The following is a 21222-nucleotide window of genomic DNA, read 5'->3' on the forward strand; positions in this document are numbered from 1 at the left end:
AGACAACCTTTTACTAAGTTTTCAGGGCTGAACCTGATTAGCATATACAAAGGAGAAAGAAAGACCCCTCCCCCAGGTACTGGTCAAACAGGAAGGTAGTGGTCAGGTGTGGCCTCAGAGAACAGATGTAATGTAGCTACACTCACACACACAGCTACCTGGCACCCAGCAGCATGGCAGCTAAATCCCCAGGACATCTTCCAAACTAAAGGCTAAGTATTGAATTTCACATGGCTAGATAAGGAAACAGACAGATTGCTTTCTGGTTTAAATAGGATATTGTAACTTGGTTGTGTGATTGTTGGGTGTTTGTGGATACTCTGTGAAGTCTGTGATAAATTGGAACAGTATACAATCTGTAGCATAGTATTTGTGGTATTTGTTTGCCTATGGAGATTTAAAATAGATTGTGCTGGTTAGTTATACTATATATCCTGTTAATCATAAATACCACCATGCAGTTACGTTTGTGTTAATTACATTGTGATCTGGTCTTGTGATGAATATGCTCTGGTTATTGAGATACTGAAGTTGTTTGGGATGTGAAATTATGAGATGGTTCTAGGAAGTTGGATTACATTGTGAAAGGTGATTTAGATGGTTTGGAATTGTAAAATCAGAACATATGCATTGTTTTGAGGCTTGGACATTTTGGAATAAAATGGAGTCTTGTGTTTTCTGCTATGTGATTGTGGTGTAGTAGAGCGTGCCATGTGTTTGGACCTGCAAATCTAAAATGGCTGCTGCTGGATGTCTTCCCCTCCCCCTTTCAGCCATGTGGTGTGGTCTTTGGAATCAAGTGGAGTTTTCTCAAAATGGAGTCTAGCTTCCATCCCATGCTGTATTCAGCATTGACTAACTGCGCAGCGATTGTCTCTCACATGTGTAGTTTTATCTGCAACCATGTTGTCTCTTATTTAATGTTATCATGAGCCATTTCTCTCTATCTCTCTCTTCTTCTCTTCCCCTTCCATTTTCCCATAAATAGTAATTGTATTGTATTTCTTGTGTAGTTATCTGGTTAGGTAGTCTCTGTTATATTGTAGTGTATCATTTGTACTGTGATTCTCTTTTACAAGTATATTAGATATAATACAGTTAATAGGCTTTGGACCCTAAACCAGTATCTGTGTATTTCCTATAGTGTTAAGTGTTCACTTGAGCGTCGGTGACGCACAAGCAGCTTTGTGGTTAGTCAGGTTACACAAGGTTGCACTTACACCCTGTATTCACATTAAGGTATTCTGTGTATTTCATTGTTAAAAGGTTTAGACATAAAGGTATAGCGTTGTGAGCGTCTGCGCCGCTGGTGATCTCCTCGTGGTCTCGAGCGTCTGCTACGCCATAGCGAATCATTACGTTAGTCAAAAGCCATTTAACGTGCTGTCCTGTGATCGCTGGGCCGTGAGCGAACGTGACGCTTGAGCGTCTCGCCTACGGCTGAGCGATCGTTACGCAACCAGCGTACCCGTACGGTACTTCTTAAGTAAACAGCGTACAGTGTTCTTAGACTTCATAAAGGGTTGTTTATACGACAAAGGAATTTAGCATTGTCAATTGGGGGCCGTCCAGTCCTTCACATATCTGCACTAGGTAGATCAGCAGACATTATCCCCCAGCAAAGGGTGGGAGGTTGTCTCGCAGTGCTGACGGGATAAGCGTCTGTTTCGCTTAGTAAAGGGTGCTGAGGGAATCCGGGACCGGAGGTAAGAACAGTACGCTATTGTCTTTGAAAATCTGGTTTTTATTTCAATTTGGTGCCAACTACACACTCAGGCCTAGAATAACTTTAGGAGTTTTGAATGATGACTTTCTTTGTGACAAGAGGCCGCATGGTCTGTCCACCATTTTGTGTGACCCTCATGGAGGTGGAAGGGGGAGGAGCAGCGGCCATTTTGGGAAGGTCAAATTTTTTTTATTTTTTTTCTGAGCGGCTGGTTTTCAGTTGACTCAGGAAACAATCAGCCATCCACTGTCAAAAAGAAATCATCATTTAATGAGTTTTTTTTTTATGCATTTATTTAATCTATATCATAGTAAATCATAAGTAATAGTGATTGGTACTTATATGTAATATCTATATGCGTGTGCTTACATCAATGTATGTTATTAGATTAAATTTAGAATTGCATTTTCATCTGTGTAAGTTTCACATCTCACCTTCCTGTTTGCCATTTGCATTGATAACGTGCTGAGAAAATTTGCTGCTATAAAAAAAAAAAAAGGTAAGGGAGTAACTGGAAAAAAAAAAACAAGCACACAGCATAGAAGATACTGTGTGGTGTTTGGTAAGCGTTTATATAGTGAAATATCGCTTATAGTAAGGCGATACAGAAGCCACAAGACAATAGCACACATTTGTTCAGTTTCCAAAATTTAGTTTAAATACCTTACTTTACTGTAACGCCTCTGGGGAGAGCTATCAGACTACGGGAAATGATTTTTCTGATCAGAAAACTATAAGAATGATAGTGGGTTGAAAACGGTATGAGTGTATTGAATCCCGCTTTGTGGACTTTGTGATCTATGTGATAAAACGGTATTGAATTCCGCTTTGTGGACTTTGTGATCTGTGTGATCTATGTGGAACGTGATGAGCACGATCTGAGTGAAAACGTGCAACAGAGTGTGATAAAGTTTTCGTTGTATTACGCTCTGGCTGTTTTGGAGCACAGTAGGGAGACTCCAATGATCCTACCATTTATGGGCAACAAGTGTCTATAAGTGGTACGATTGGACCGCACGGTTGTATGTGTGACCAATAACGCAACGTGATATGAGGTCGTATATCCATGCGTAAATCTTGCCCTCATACGTGTTGTAGGGAGCACATGCAAGCGTGATTTGTGTAAAAGAAAAAGGAAGGGAATTTTCTCAGGAAAATCTCTAGAGATAGGGCCTGCAACGGCTACACGTGTCTGCTAGAAGGCGGAACGGGGATACCCGGAGCAGAAGAAGTTCAGTGGAAGAGCTTTAAGGATTTCCAACGAAGTTCTGTGTTTGGTGCATTTTAGGAAGTTTTTCTGTGTTAAAAAGGTCCACAATGGCAGCCAAGTGCACAACACAGAGACGGTCGGAGGTCAGGATTCAGACTCCAGAGGCTTGCAGACCCCGAGGGTCTGCTCGGTTAGTAATGTGGGGGAAATATGGTCCCCACACTGAGACCTTTTGTGATGAATGGAAACGAATGACTGCGGGGGATAAGGCACCATTTCCCGGGATAGGTAGTTTTGACTCAGAGGTGTTGCATAATTTAAGGCAAAGGATCAGTCTCATAAAATCCTGGAAACAACGAGTTAAACATGATGATTGTTTGCAGTTATGGCAACAGGAAAGTGAAATGCAAAGAAATGTAACTTACATATCTAACTTTCATCTTGAGAGGAGAGACATGGCATTGAAGAGGATTATGGTTGCAGAGAAATGGCACAATGTTGTACGATAAAAATGCACTTAGTAACTGTATTAAGAATGAAAGTGTTAAATGTAATAATGTTTATGAAAATGAAAGTGTAAAAATTACAAATGTTAACCTGTGCAAGTCGCACCCCATGTTAAACTTCCCTCAGGATTACCAACAAGAAAGTGAGCCCAGAACGATGTCGGCACCTCTTCCAGAAGCCATCCTACAAGACATCCAGGTGGACGCGACCAAATTGGTAAAGGCAATAATCAAACCCCCTAACGGAGGGTCAGGTGAGGTCGTGTCCACAGGTACGTACAATGTTTTATATCACGCACAAACAAATGTACCCCATATTGTAAGACCAAAACAAGGTGATGTGATTGAGTTTAGTCCTGTCAGGGTGATCACAGTCCCCAATGGGAAGACTGATGATCAGGGAACCATTCCCGTCAAGGACAGTGCAATGCGCCATCCCTGGTCCCGGACAGAATTGAGATCAATCATGTCTGATTACCCAGATCCTAGGAAAGATCTAACTGTATGATCAAAGATTCACAGAAGGTATATCAACTCCCTAGACAACGACATAATCATGGTATCCAAGGAATCAGGTAGGTACAGGGAAAGCGGTTGATGGTGATGAGCATCCAAGCGTTTGAGGAGGCATCAAATCAACCAAAACCCCAGGCCATTGGCACATGGAGGAACTTAAGGATTTGTGATCTGTGCAAAAGAGAAGGGCATTATGCCAGTAACTGCAACAGCCCACATAAAATCAGACCCCCTAGACATGAAAATGAGCAAAAGTTATGACACACCAAATTATAATCAGGGATCATATAGGAAGAATTTTGGGCCACACCCATAATATATAGTCAGGAAAGGTGATCATTAGGACTGATGGTAAGCCTGAGGTAACGGTTAATAAATTGGGAGGTCATTCCCTGAAGACACAGGAATGACCAGGTGAAACGTTGTAAATGTATCTGTGAAATGTTTTTTTTTTTCTCTCTCTCTATCCCCATCTCTGACGAGTATTGGTAAGAATTCACACATTGCATATCCACTTGGTCCTTGCAGAAGTCTACCAAACCCCAGCATGACCTCCGCCACAATGTATTTCTGGCCAGATACAGACAGTGGAGTAATGCAGGTGCTGGTGGGGAGGGACTGCTCAAGGAGACCATTAGACATGTAGATATGACAGCCTGATAATCTGACAATGTTTTTCTAATGCTAACAATGTTTTCTTAATGTTGACAATGTTTTAAAAATGCTTTGTTTCTCTTTTCCTATTGATGGTTAATGTCGAGTTATGTAATATATATATGCATATGAATTGTTCTCTATCTCTTGTTTTTTTTTGTTTTCTCTCTCTTCTCACTCATGTTTCCATGGTTTAAAGATGGTATGTCACCCCTCAGTTGGACCAATGGTAATGCCAGATTTTTTCTCCTTACAGAAAGATCGCCGGTTAGGAAGGAATATTGCATCACCAGAATGTTCGTTTGGAAGACTGAGAGACAGCACCTTTGAGAGGACAGCAGAACAAGAAGAACAACAAGACGAGAGAACTTATTATCGTAACAAGTTCTCTCCCCCTCAAACTGATTTCTTATACCCCCTTTACAAATTTCTTCTTTTCTCCTCCTGTAAGATGGACTTGCCCCGAGAGACTGTGATATGGATTTTCCTGTTGACCATGATGTTGACCAGAGCAGTCTGTTTCGGTGAGAGTACCAGTGAGGTCGAGAAAGGATCCAGAAAGGTCCTGATGACTGAGACGGAGGTGTAAATTTCCAATAGCAACCCAATCACCAAGCAAAGGCGAGTACCAGGCACGATCTAACAACCATGTTATCTGTAAACATTTTCTTTGAAGGATTGTTAGTTCAAAAAGAAAAACTGTATCTGTAGGCTCTGTGACGGTCTGGTGGAGGATGGATGCATAAAGAAATGCCAATCCAGTTTTAATATCCATATGGACCGGCATCCATTGAGTGACTATCACTCCTTAGTGGGTAGTGTGTTAAATAAAACAGATTGTTGGGTATGCTCTCAAGTACCTCAGGGTCATAGTAAATCAGGGCTAGTACCATTTCCTTTAACGTTAGGGGAGGTACTTGAGCTAAAGGGTGGGAGACCGGTGGACCGGAGGTTTAACATCTCCAGCCCTCCTAGTTTGAAGCTCCACCAATACCATGTGGATAGGTCCCTATTATGTTTTAACATCTCCAATCCCCGAAAGCCGGGAAATTGGGAAGTGTCATGGAGCAACCTAACCATGACCTTTTCGCATAGAGCAGATAGAATGCCTACAGATACAGAGCTTGTACGCCACATAGCCAGTAGAGGATGACGCATATTTCATATGCGGGAGAAAGGCGTATGAGCGGCTTGCCCCAAACTCTGAAGGATTGTGTTGTATTGGAAAAGTACTACCTGAGGTAATGAGTCTAAGGAGTGAGGAAACTGTAATTAACCTGGATTTGGTATATGACCCAATGATAGAAACCATGATGTGATGAAAATGCGATTATACGGTCCGTTTCTTTCACCTGTTTTTCTGCTTTTCTCCAAGATACAAAGACCCCTTGGACGAGGAAGTTAACGAGACGCTATACAGACAACAGACAAGAACCAAAGATGAAGTTTTGACGACCTATGATATGGACACTTGATGAACTTTGCCATGGATCCCCAGTTTCCCTAGTATTTTAAACTCACGCTAGCCCAACATTTTTTGTAAATCTGATGGCACTGACAAAGCTATTTGCTCATGCCCAAAGAGCAATACAGCGCAAAGAAGACGACTCTCAACAGATACCGAACAAAACTTCAACAACAGATGTACATTTCCCTGACATAGAATATCATTGCATTTTCCATAAGTGTTCTTTATCTTCATCTCTACAACCCTCAGGTAATGACACACATAGTCGATAGGGAATACAGGCACAGATATCAGCAACCACATACCTCCCCCATTCATGTATCATCAACTAAAATGTGCTCCCCCATTTTGTTACAACCACAGCCGAAATGAGCTCAGTAAAGTTTGACAGCCCATCCACAGACCCTTAGTAAGGGATAAGAAGGAATTCAAATGTATACTTCGCAATACCTCGAAGCTTGATGTACAACACGTACGGCACGATGATACATGACCCCCCAAACATGGATTCATACACACATGCTTCTGCTATCTCACTAGGTCATACTCTCTTCACACCTTCTCCTCTCTCCTCCCTTACCCAACCATGGAAATGTATTAACCCCTGACATATATTTTTCTCTTTTTGAAATGTTTTAGGAAGTGGCAGTTATTGGTGACTGCCAAAGGGTGGACTGTCAAAGTCAAAAATATTACATAGAGAGACCATATAAACTGCACACATATAAGTCGCTATACTTGCAAATATGCGCAGCGAGCACAGCAATATATGGAAACACACGCATTTGCTCGGACATGGCACTGAGATGGATTCGGCACTTGTTTCATACAGTACATGGTTATAATAATGAACAGCACCAGACATCATGGAGATTTAGAATTGGCTAATGAATTAATGTCATGGATGTGTATCATTCGAACCGAACCAGATAAACACATCATGTTTGGTATTGAAGCAAGCAGAATGAGGTGTGGGTTAGTTTGAGGCCTGTTGTGTTGTTGTGGGACATTGCAGCGGATAGATATGATTATATGTATAAAAGCTAAGATCACATTGTTAGAACAATGGATGCTCAAGACAACCTTTTACTAAGTTTTCAGGGCTGAACCTGATTAGCATATACAAAGGAGAAAGAAAGACCCCTCCCCCAGGTACTGGTCAAACAGGAAGGTAGTGGTCAGGTGTGGCCTCAGAGAACAGATGTAATGTAGCTACACTCACACACACAGCTACCTGGCACCCAGCAGCATGGCAGCTAAATCCCCAGGACATCTTCCAAACTAAAGGCTAAGTATTGAATTTCACATGGCTAGATAAGGAAACAGACAGATTGCTTTCTGGTTTAAATAGGATATTGTAACTTGGTTGTGTGATTGTTGGGTGTTTGTGGATACTCTGTGAAGTCTGTGATAAATTGGAACAGTATACAATCTGTAGCATAGTATTTGTGGTATTTGTTTGCCTATGGAGATTTAAAATAGATTGTGCTGGTTAGTTATACTATATATCCTGTTAATCATAAATACCACCATGCAGTTACGTTTGTGTTAATTACATTGTGATCTGGTCTTGTGATGAATATGCTCTGGTTATTGAGATACTGAAGTTGTTTGGGATGTGAAATTATGAGATGGTTCTAGGAAGTTGGATTACATTGTGAAAGGTGATTTAGATGGTTTGGAATTGTAAAATCAGAACATATGCATTGTTTTGAGGCTTGGACATTTTGGAATAAAATGGAGTCTTGTGTTTTCTGCTATGTGATTGTGGTGTAGTAGAGCGTGCCATGTGTTTGGACCTGCAAATCTAAAATGGCTGCTGCTGGATGTCTTCCCCTCCCCCTTTCAGCCATGTGGTGTGGTCTTTGGAATCAAGTGGAGTTTTCTCAAAATGGAGTCTAGCTTCCATCCCATGCTGTATTCAGCATTGACTAACTGCGCAGCGATTGTCTCTCACATGTGTAGTTTTATCTGCAACCATGTTCTCTTATTTAATGTTATCATGAGCCATTTCTCTCTATCTCTCTCTTCTTCTCTTCCCCTTCCATTTTCCCATAAATAGTAATTGTATTGTATTTCTTGTGTAGTTATCTGGTTAGGTAGTCTCTGTTATATTGTAGTGTATCATTTGTACTGTGATTCTCTTTTACAAGTATATTAGATATAATACAGTTAATAGGCTTTGGACCCTAAACCAGTATCTGTGTATTTCCTATAGTGTTAAGTGTTCACTTGAGCGTCGGTGACGCACAAGCAGCTTTGTGGTTAGTCAGGTTACACAAGGTTGCACTTACACCCTGTATTCACATTAAGGTATTCTGTGTATTTCATTGTTAAAAGGTTTAGACATAAAGGTATAGCGTTGTGAGCGTCTGCGCCGCTGGTGATCTCCTCGTGGTCTCGAGCGTCTGCTACGCCATAGCGAATCATTACGTTAGTCAAAAGCCATTTAACGTGCTGTCCTGTGATCGCTGGGCCGTGAGCGAACGTGACGCTTGAGCGTCTCGCCTACGGCTGAGCGATCGTTACGCAACCAGCGTACCCGTACGGTACTTCTTAAGTAAACAGCGTACAGTGTTCTTAGACTTCATAAAGGGTTGTTTATACGACAAAGGAATTTAGCATTGTCACTGCCCTCCAGGAGCAGTTGCGTTGTGTGCTGTTTGATTTATATTTATTGTCTGCTCTGTTCAGAAGTTTGTGATATGACTGACTATTGGCCAGCAATAGGGTGTTGCAGCAGCAGGTGGAGGACTGACAGTATGTGGGGGGCGCTAATGCGTGGACCCCCCGGGATAACCCAATGAAAATAAAAGTATTGTCTGATGCACCCTACAACTATATATATATTGGAGTGGTTATTCTTTTGACTAAAAATGTCACTGCTGTGGACATTGTGGGTCGCTATGAGATGTGTCTATAGCAGACGGTAGGTATACTTTCTTTAATACATATGCACCAATGTATACAGCTAAATTTATTTCAACGTTTATTATATAGACTTTGTGTTTATATAGATTCACAGTTAATAATAGGAGGCAACAGCTACCCTTAAGATGGATAGTTAGGGCTCTAGCACCGCTGCTTGTTGATCTGTTTTTTTAGGGGAATATTTATCAAGTTTTGCAATGTGGCAGAGCTAATTATTAATTGCAGAATACAGACTGTGGAAATGAATGTATAACTGTTGCAGAGCCAGGACAGCGGTTGCGCAAACCAGCTATCATAGCAGGAAGATGTTCCCAGAGCCGGCCCTAGCCAATATGATGCCCTAGGCAAGATTTTGGCTGGTGCCCCCTAGCACCACCGCTGGTTCCGCCTCTGACCTTGCACCTCTTTCCCAGCACCATCACCCCTCATCCATAGCAGTCCTTATTTTGGGGTTTGTACCCCCTATATTTTAAATAGGAACAGTTCGCACATTTGGCGCACAGCCCAAAAAGGGGGGTGTTTTTGCTGGCAAGGGGCATGGCCACACAATAGTAACCCCAATTCTAATTACGCTACATAGTACTGCAACTTTATTCACATTTGATAATGCGATAGTGTCCATAATTCATATTACAGCCCACAGTAGTATCACTTTACCTTACCTAGGTTACTCCTCACAGTAGAGCCCCCTTATTCACATTACATCACACTGAATTGCTCCTTATTCACATTACACCACACCCTATTGCTCTTTATTCACATTAGACGGCACAGTAGTGCCATTTCTATATGCAACGCCACATAGTAGAGCACCTTATACACATAATGCCACACATTAGTAATGCATTTATAGTATACACATAATGCCACACAGAAATGCCCCTTACACATATGAGACACATTATTAATGTCCTTATAAACATAATGACACACATAGTGCCCCCTACACATTTGCTGGACATTATTAGTGCCCCTATACACATAATGACACACATACAGTAGTACCCTGCTACACATATGCCGCACATTATTAATGCCCTTATACACATGATGACACACATAGTGCCCCTTACACATATGTTGCACATTATTAATGCATTTTTACATGACACACATAATGCTCCTTACACATATTCCGAACACTACTGCACAAGCAACCTACTCACATGCACACAGCACTCACACTGCCACTAACACTGTGACCTCTGCCTCTGCTTGGATACAGATGTGTCCTCACAAATCTTGCCTCAATGCTAACATCGGGCACAGTTTTTTTCATGAAAATGCGTCTTATTTGCATTGCTATGTGGCTAGGATGCACAAGTAGCTTCTGCTGATTAAAATGATATGCAGCATGCCTATATACTGTGTGAGACTGTGGCTGTATCTGCATATGAAATGCTACACACAAAATATAGGCATGCTGCATATCATTTTAATCAGCAGAAGCTGCTGATGCCCCTAGGCATATCAAATGCCCTAGGCAATTGCCTATTTTGCCTATGCCTATGGCCGGCTCTGGATGTTCCTATCATTTGTGCAATCATCTCTTTATTCATCTACAAATGCAAAGATTTGCTGTTCTGCTCCAAATAAATTTTCAGGCATCCATGTAAATAAAAACCACATACATGGAAAGCACTTGTGTCTGACTGGGGCTGAATATATCGTTTATTCCAGTGGCGCACCCAGGGGGGGTTTCCGAGCACCCAGAAACCCCCCTCCACTAAAAAAAAAATAAGTTTTTTTTTGTTTTTGTTTTTAGCTGCATGAGTATTATTAATGGCTGTCTAGTGTCCTCTGCAGCCTGCTGTCTTCCTGGTGGCACTTGTAAGTGCTTAATAAAAGTTTACTTTATTTTAATTATAGTACATATATATCCATGTCCATACATATATACACATGTATATACATACATACATACATACATACATACATATAAACACACACACACATATGATATATATACATGCGTATATATACGTGTACTGTATGTGTGTGTATATATATATATATATATATATATATGTATGCATGTTTAATATATATACATACATATACACACACACACACACACACACACACACAATAGTTTTACGGACCCAGCATATACTGGGTCACCTTAGTCCCCTCCCCCGTGATTGGCTCCACCCAGTTCTGGAAACCCCCCCCCCCCATGCAAATCCTGCGTTTGCCACTGTATTCTGCAAGACTTTGCTGTTACAAATCAGTACTAGTGGAGCAATAATTAGCAATAAAATCTGTCTAGATAAGCCAGAAACCGGAAACTTGTTTTAATGCATCAGTCCACATTAATAAGTGGCACGTGTACAGCAAGCAATAGAAAACGTAGAATTAACAAGTACTAAAAGTACTGTAGTGGCTCTATATAGGAAATCATTTTTGCTATGCGTCACAGATCTTTTATACTGCACCACATTCTGCAGCTGTATAATTGCTCATACAGTAGCTGGGAAAGAAGCACTGAGCTCATCTTCACCGTCAAAGCACAATACAATAGTGCAACAAATGTGATCATGGGAGAAAGGGTGGCATCTGCTGAGAAAATCTCAAAGCTGGGAACATATAGCATATACAATATAGCTATGTTGTAAGAACCATATGCTCTTTTAAGTCATTCAGATTGCCGTCCATGTGGTTATCCAGGTCATTTAGGGGGTCTATTTAATAAAATTAAAAAAAGGCTTGTATCCAGCATTTTAGCTGAAAAAAGATAAAGTTTTGTTATCTCTATATTTAATTACTGCAAAGATGGAGAAAAGTCACTCCTTTCTGCTTTTCTCTGCATCGCCTGATGGTTATCTTTCTTCTCTGCTCCCTCGACTAGCCTCCCCACCCTCAGCTGACACCTCTCAGCATCTGAGGTCACCGACACCAGAGCCAGATTAAGGAGGGCTCAGGGGATGAGTACCCCCAGGCCCATCTTTCCCTCAGGCCCTCCCCCCTTCCAGCCAGACTTGCTCAGACATGGCCTTCACCGCCAGAAGCTATCTCTGCAGCACAGCTGCGCTGGACCATTGGTCAGTTACAGAGGGGGATATTGGCCCCCTTGCCCTACTGTGTCGTTCACCCCCACGTTTCATTTATACTCCACTTCCTCACAGATCATACCCATACCTCCCAACATGACTGAAACCAGGAGGGATAAAATGCTCTGAGACACATAGGTTGGGGGTATGACATAGACACACGGAGGGGGGGTGGTAAGGTTGAGAGACACAGGTTGGGGAATGAGTCGGAGAAGCACAGAGTGGGGGGGTAGAAGCAGAGACACAGGATGGGTGGATGAGACTGAGAAGCACAGGGTGGGAGTGATGCTGAGAGACACAGGGTGGAGGGATGAGGCTGAGAGAAATGGGGAGGGGAGGTTGAGAGACACAGGGTGGGTAATGAGTCTGAAAAACAAAGGTGGGGCTGAAAGACATAGAGAGGATATTAGGTCATAAGACACAGTAGAGACGAGCTGAGGGTTCTCTCCAGTACCTAGACCCTTGATGGCTCTTGTCGGTCCTGCAGCAGGAGTGCAGGGAGGTCCTGTGGGAGGACTTGTGCTTCTAACAAATGGAGGTACAGGGGAAGGAGGTACGCCCACAGCAGGCAGTGCTCCGGGCCTTTCTAAGACTTAATCTGGCCCTGGCCGACACTGGGTGGCGTATGCAGACATGTTTCACAGGAACAAAACATGTAAAGAATATCCTTGCTGGGTACAGTTCTTTACTGCAAGGGTTATCCCGCCACTTCAAAAGATTTAATTATGGCGATATTTTGAAAGAGAAAAGAAACAATATGTTTATGCTGATTTTCCACTTTCTTTGTAAATAGACCCCTTAACCATTGTACCACCTTCTGTTTATATCAATAGCACTCACATTAACTAAGAATGTAATAATTTTATCAATAGTACATGAACTTGATTCATTAATAGGTGATTAAGGAATATTTTGTGTGCTTCAGTTTATAAAAGGATCGGTTTAAGCGCAAAGCAGATATTCCTAATTGGTTTTCTATTAAGAGTTCTTAGATCTCTTACAAAACAAGCTCATGTACCTCACAAATATTTGTGGTTATTTTTGTGATTTACAGTATGTCTTACACATTAGCAAATATATATATTTTGCTTTGTACAAAACCAGATTATTACATTTGTGACTTTTAATTTTTATTTTATTTTTCCTTTTTGTAAATTTACAGCTTACTGCTTTGTTCTTATTCATACTGTATGCCTCCATACCACTTTCAGTTTTAACAATGAGTTACATTCTTGTTATCACTTGTTAAGAGTGATAAATGGTGCTCCAGCCAATCACCTTCTGTCAATTTTCAAACACATGACAGTTAGGAGATGATTGGCTGAAGCGCGATTTATCATTTGTTATGAGGCATAACACCAATATCACTGTTGTTAAATATGCCCCTTTATTTGGATCAATATCTCGCCATTATAATCAATATCACTTACTAGCCATTATCCATACAATTAATGTTTGTTTTTTGTAAACATATCATCAATATTTAATCAGAGAGCTTGGAGTAATAGAACCCCCGACCCCCAACTCAGAGATGAATTTTGTCTCAGAGGTTGGACACCATTTCAGCAACTCTGATTTAGGGAATAGGATGTTTTCTGGGCATTGGTGTACAACCCACTTTACAAAACAGGAATAACTGTGCACTCTTTAAAAACTCAAGAATTGACAAAAGTTTATCAAATACTAGCTTTATACCCGTGCTTTGCTACGGAATTTCAAGTATAATGCCAATCTTTGTCAGGCCGAACCTCCGGACGAGCCTTCCCCAGATTTATGCTGTCAAAAGGCTGGCGTTGAGAATAATCCGCCTCCCTCTCTGCCATGTCCTGCCTCTGATGCTGCCCTGCTCATTGCTGTAAAGGCTGGGATGACAGGACAAGCTCCGCCTGCTGTATGTTAAATATGTAAGGTTTACAGGGATAGGCTGACTCTATTCCAAAGGGCCCTAGGTCTCCTTGCTTAGCTTCTCACTCTACTTAGGGCTCCTCCATTGAGGTAAAAAGGTAAAGAGTTTTGCATTTAAGGTCACTGGGAGAGCTGTCGGTACCCTTTACACAGCAGATAAGCAGTTGCTGACTATCAAGCTTTCCTTTAATGCATTTAAGAGTCAAAATAGCTATCTCTCCTTTCCTCCTATTGCTCTCTGAGAGGTTCAGAAATGTTTAGTTCAAGTTAACCTCGGATAATTGAGACACTATCCTCTCCTGACTGGAAATAGGTTGGTTAAGTACTTAAAAGGCAAATACCACTGACTCATCACAAAATCTCCTGAACCATAAGGCTGGACTTCCTTGCCAGTGGCTATTGCAGAGCAGACAATTATTCAAATAGATGAGCCACACCCAGCGATGTTTTGACAGTGTTTAGGGGTGGCAGTTAATGTGGCTCCCCTATTTGAAAAATGGACTGCTCTGCAACTGCCACTGGCAAGAAAGCAGGAACAGAACATTGGGCCCTCCCCCCCTCTGCGACTTGGCATCGCCGGCACCATGCATTCTTTTTAGCCCTGGCTGGGTGGCTGTCGTAACTCTCCTCTGTGAGGGGGGAATTCACGATAATCATCTCACCCCTTTTAACCCCTTTGTGAGTGGTATTTTGAAGTGGGTGTCTAAGTCACAAAAGCAAGCTACTGTCCAAACTTCAAGTTCCTAGTCCATACACTCTAAATTGGGACATTATAGGGGTAACTGTGGTGGAAAAAGATTTGGGGGTGCTCATAGATAATAGGCTTAATAATGTCAAAATGCTGCAAAAAGGGCAAGTAAAGTGCTTACATGCATACAACGGGGCATTGAAACAAGGAACAAGGATGTAATCCTGCCACTGTACAAATCATTGGTACGTCCACACCTGGAATATTGTATTCAATTTTGGGCACCATATTATAAAAAAGATATCAGGGAACTAGAAAGGGTTCAAAGACAGGCTACTAAATTAATTATAGGGCTAGAGACACTGGAGTACAAGGAAAGGCTTATATAAACTAGAAAAACAGCGACTAATTGGTGACAATATTAATATCTTTAAATATGTAAAGGGTCATTACAAGGAGTTAGCTGGGGATTTGTTTATTAAAAGAACTCTGTATAGGACATGTGGGCACTCGCTGAGGCTAGAAAATTCCGTACACAACGTAGGAAAGGGTTCTTCACTGTAAGGGCAATAAAAATTTGGAATTCCCTGCCGGAGAAGGTAGTAATGGCAGACTCTGTAAATGCATTTAAAAACCGATTGGACAAATTTCTAACTGGAAAGGGTATCCAGTGTTATAGCATTTAACATAGTGACATTAATCTGGGAGTGGTAAGAATCATTGTTGTCAATTGGTACTAAGCCATTACTTCAGCAGGTACATTATAACATGAACAGCTGATCACAGAATACAGGTTGAACCCAATGGGTATTTTGCCTCTTTTCAACCTCACTAACTATGTAACTATGTAACTACAGTATATGGTTCAGGAGATTTCGTGATGAGTCAGTGGTATTTGCCTTTTATATATATATATATATATATATATATATATATATACACACACACACACACACACACACACACACACACACACACACACAAGTTGCCTTAAATGACCCCCACTAGTTAAATATATATATATATATATATACATATATATATATATATACATATATATATATATATATATATATATATATAGTTAACTAGTGGGGGTCATTTAAAGCAACTCGTGTATGCAGAGAAAATAAGAAACAGACATCATCTCCAGCAACTCATTGAAGAAGCGTGTGCCAACATTTCTTCGGAAATCCTTCTGCGAGTGCATGACGATTGGATCCAGTGCCTTCGAATTTGTGTTGTCCAAGAGGAACAACATGTTGAACACATTAAATTACTGTTCTTTATGGAGAACAGTTCAGCCTGTAATTCCAACAAAAAAAGGTATTGTAACTTTTGAACCATAACTGCTATATCAAATCTGTTTGCAGCAATAAACTTTTCAACAAATTCTGATTTTGTCTGACATGTTACATGACCCTCTTTCCATTTGAAAAAACTGACTTAGATTCAAGATGGCTGATTTCAAGATGGCGACCATGTTCGGTACACACCCTAAAAGATAGCCCACTTCACCCATACCTTACTGGAGTATTCAGTTTTCCCATTTCCTGCAAAGTTTTTGAAACAAAAGGGTGTACTGCGACTTTTGAATCACTCTGTAGTTGTAAAAACACAGTATTGAGTGTTCATACAGATATCGTATTTATAATAAATGTCTCATCTCTTTATAGCCAGTGGGAATATTAACAAATTGCTATCAAATCTAAGCTGTTTCACCACTGACTTCATGTTGTGAGCTGCATTGATTTGAGATGATACAATCATTAAAATCATGTCATTTGAACCTGTTTACATGCAATATAAAGCCCTAGTTCAGTTTTTAAATCTGAGTTCTGAACAGACAACAAACCTAACCCGGGACTTGATTCATCTCAGAACTCCAAGTTATTCCGAACTGGGACCTGATTTGACTCATAACCCCTAAGTTTGCGTGTGTTCAGATATCAGGAAAACCGAACCGCACATCTCTATGTCATATGCACAGTTTTAATCAGACAACATTTCATCACTTCACACTTATTTTTAATATTTGACTTTATATTAATGTTATATTTTGGTTACAGATATATGAAAAGGACCAGATGTTAATGTTTCCAAATAAAGAAAATATATCTATAAAAAAAAATGTATCCAGTATTGCAGAGTGCTTTGACAAAGCATAGGTACTTTCTCCCTTTTTTACTGCTCTATAAATGTTGGTTATTACAGGAGCACCCTCTTAAATTATTTGAAATGTGTTATTATCATAATAAAGAGAAGGTCCGCCAACAGAGGACAAGGCCTGGTGATCAGTAGCTTGGACTTAGGGGTCTATTTACTAAGCCTTGGATGGAGAAGTGGATAGAGATAAAGTACCAGCCAACCAGCTTCTGTCATTTTTTAAACCCAGCCTGTGACATGGTAATTAGGAGCTGATTGGCTGGTACTTTATCTCCGTCCACTTTTTCTCCATCCAATGCTTAGTAAATAGATCTCTTAGTTGGTTGTTTTCCATCCTGCTTTACCTTTCCATGCAGTTTACTCTAAACTACTGTATATGCGTTTTAGGTTTCTGCAAACCTCAGCACATCAGGTCCAGGTTTAGTTTCTGCTTCCATGTGTAATGTGAGGCGGTTTTAAAATGAAAACAGAAGCCATTCCTTAGTAATTCTCCCCCAATATGTTACCAGGTTGCCCTCTGCCTATAAGATCATATCAAGGTGAGTTTCACAGTAGCTTTTTTAGCAGTTTCAAACTTTTCAAATGCACGGTAAGACGCCAAAGCTATACAGTCAAATTTACTGCCCTTGACACTTAAATTACTCGCAAGCTCCGATCATTAGAGAAGTTATTTAATTAGCCTTTACGAAATTCTGAAACTCAACTAAATTGCTCAGAATTAACATTTTTATTAAATAATAAAGAAAGCTGATTTTTAGTGCATGAGCAATTATAGAGATATTCCAGGCACCCAGTAATTCACAAATATTGTAAATATCACAATGGTTATATTATAGAGTGTGCTGCTGTGGCATAACGTTCTATTGTTACAATGTTACCACATGCTCTAACCTTCAATGCAGCAAAAAATTGCTTTTATTATTAATGTCCTTGAATGTATTAATTTAATTTCTTAAAGCAACATTTTACATTTGTAAACTGTGTTTTGTATGTCGCAAAGTTGATTGTTTATCACAGTGTACAATACATTTGTGTGCAATATGTTCTCTTTATTCTTACAGATGTACATTGTACAAAAACTTTGATGACAATTTACTTTTCATTAAATATCTAGATGTTATTTTTTAAAAATGTCCATGATGCACATGCTATTACAATACTAATTGAAAGTCCAAATTTATCAAATTGACAATTATTTATTTATTTAATAACAGTTTCTTATATAGCGCAGCATATTCCGTTGCACTTTACAATTAGAGCAGCAGTAATAGAAAAAAAACTGGGTAAAAACATTCAGACATAGAGGTAGGAGGGCCCTGCTCACAATCTATAGGGAAATAGGCATTGACAAACAAGGATAGATGCTACCTATTGCATAATGGTCCACCAGATTGCTAGGTTCTTAATGGGTTGTATGACATGGTCACCCAGAAATGTTGGCCAAGGGTCAGGAGGGTGTGAGAGTAAAGAAAGACAAATATGTGAGGATTATGTGTACTGTACAGAGAGGATGTAATTAGATAGGAAAGCATTGAAGATTATGTGGGTGGGTCTGGAATTTGATAGGCTTGTCTGAAGAGGTGAGTTTTCAGGGAACGTTAAAAGGTCTGGAGACTAGAGGCGAGTCTTATTGTGCATGGGAGGACATTCCACAGAGTGGGTGCAGCCCAGATAAGGGGCCTAATTCAGATCTGATCGCAGCAGCAAATTTGTTAGCTAATGGGCAAAACCATGTGCACTGCAGAGGATTGTGTGTGTGTGTGTGGGGGGGGGGGGCAGATATAACATAAGCAGAGAGAGTTAGAATTGGGAGGGTATATGGTGTGTGCAGGTGTGCGATCGCATTTGTATCAGAGCTGCACAAACATCAGTTTGTGCAGTCTCTGCTCAGTCCAGGACTTACTTAGCCACTGCAATGGTTTCCTGGTGTTCGGGGCCGGAGCTGACGTCAGACATTCTCCCTCCAAACGCCTGAGCCCGCCTGCGTTTTAACGGACACTCCTGTAAAACGGTCAGTTGCCACCCAGAAATGGTCTCTTCCTGTCAATCACCTTGCGATCACCCACGCAATTGCTTTTTTTGCACCATCCCATTGCTAGGCACCGATGCCTGGTGCAGTTGTCCAACGCGCCGACGTATTGTGGTGCAAAAACGGACATCAGCGATCAGGTCTGAATTACCCCCACAGATGATACTGAAATCTGAAAAAGCTGATTAGTTTGCCAAGAGATGAGGTATAGATTGAGAAAAGCAGAGGACAATTACAAATATTTTGAGATTCTTTCTATCCTGGTCATTACTGTCTTTGCTACACTTTGCTCAATCATATGTTTTGGATGTCATTTCATACAGTACTGTAGACAACTAATAATAATAATAATAATAATAATAATAATAAGAATTTTATTTACATAGCACTTTTTCCAAAAGGTGCTTTAGAGTTAGTATAAACATAATACAAAGGTTTATATTTGCATAAAATACCAAAACCATAAACATAATACAAATGTGTGGCAACCATTTTGGGTCATCTGTTCCAAGGAATATTCATCCTACCCACGAAGGATCCAGGTGAAGCAGCCATTGTAGGTGCACTGCATAGGATTAGACTGGGTAAAATAGGCAATGCCTGGAACCAGAGGCATAACTAGAGTTGATGGTGCCCAGAGCAGATAAGAAAATCCCCACCTTATGGGGATACATTGAGACAGAGAGGCATTGGGAAGGAGAGAGAGGCATGGGGAAGGAGAGAGAGACATGGGGAAGGAGAGAGAGAGGCATGGGGAGAGATTCAAGGGGAGAGAGATGCAGGGGAATAAAGAAAGGCATGGGAAAGGAGAGAGAGGCATGAAAAAGGAGAGAGAGGCATGGGGAGGGAGAAAGGTATAGGTAGAAAGAGAGAAGCATGGAGAGAGAGAGACAGATAGATCATCTCCAAGTTTATGCTCCGTCTTCATTAAACACCAAGTTGTTCACAATTGGCAGTCCAGCTCCTTAATCCTTATGTTCCCCCTTTACAAGTCATAACTTGACAGTCTCACAAACAATAAATCTTCCAGTACACTGTCACACATATGGTAGTGTCCTGCCTATGTTAAACATTACCAGTTTGTGTGCGGTTGCAATGCTCCTCCCTGTGTCAGCAGTTTGTGGGGGGATAGAGGCAGCTGGTTTAGCCAGGTTGTTTCCGGGCCAGACTGAGGTGCGCTGTGCTGTCTCAGCTCCTGCATTCTCTTCAATTGCTTCTTTGCCTGAACAGTGGTGGTTAGTGTGGGTTAGTGTGTCCTGATGGCTGAGACTCCCTTTGGTTGCAACAGACGCTAGAGCAGTGCCTTTCTGATGCTCTCCTCTCCAGCTGGAATGGATGATCTGGGGTGCCTTGCTGCAGGATAGTGGGTGGTGAACCCAGCGGGATGCCTGGGTAGTACACTCCACTGGTCGTTGGTGCCCTCCTTTGCTGGGTCTGCCCTAGCGCCCAGGGCACCTGCCCCATTCGCCCCACTACTGCCTTGGACCCATAATTGGGAAGAGAAATAATACTAGGCGAGATCCTTGCAAAATCATCACAACTATGTATAGTTCATTCTACACAACTGAGTACCAGATAGGGCAGCCATGCTGGTACAGGGGGATGGTGTGTGTTATCAGTATATATTCAGTAATCTAATTAAAAGGAAGTGTTGCATTGAAGTCAGAATCAAAGCTGCAGACAGATAAACTTTCTTGGGGTGTGAAAAGTGTTGCTGCAGAGAAAGGAAAACCTCAGGCATATAAGGTGAAGATGGTTTAACATGTGAAATAAGGACAGATGGCTTTAAACCCCAATTAAACTCTGAATCCTTGGAATGGCATCCTTCGAATGCAGCATTCACAATGGCAGGCCAAGGCAAAATCCCTGCATGTATGTATACATTGCCTGGCACTCCTGACAGTATCTACAGTATATAACCCATAGTCCCTTTTGGTCTCTCCATTCAAACCCTTATTGTTGCCTTGACTCTATGCTGATTACCTCCTCCCTCTACTGAGTTATAGACCTCTCCCATGTTGCTGCCCTCTTCTGGAAATAACTCTCCCATCCAAACTGTCTACCAACCTCCATAATGTCAAATGTGTCTTTAATATACACCTATTCATTTAAGTCCACCAGCTCTCCTTGTACTCTTATTTCATCTGTCCTCCCTCCTCATCTCATCTCTTCTCAGTTCACCTCCCAGTTTTACCCCCACTCCCTAGAATGTAAACTATTACTAGCAGGGCCCTACACCCTCTTGGTTCTCAACCGGTACTGTTCGTGTTCCCCCAACATAATCAGCAACTCTGATCCTTTCTGTCCACCCTTCCTGGGGCACTGGGTCATTGAGCTTGTTGTTATTAACTCACTTATTTGTATAATTATCTT

This window comes from Pseudophryne corroboree, chromosome 2 (genome assembly GCF_028390025.1).
Source record: "Pseudophryne corroboree isolate aPseCor3 chromosome 2, aPseCor3.hap2, whole genome shotgun sequence".
In the NCBI taxonomy this organism is placed as follows: Eukaryota; Metazoa; Chordata; class Amphibia; order Anura; family Myobatrachidae; genus Pseudophryne; species Pseudophryne corroboree.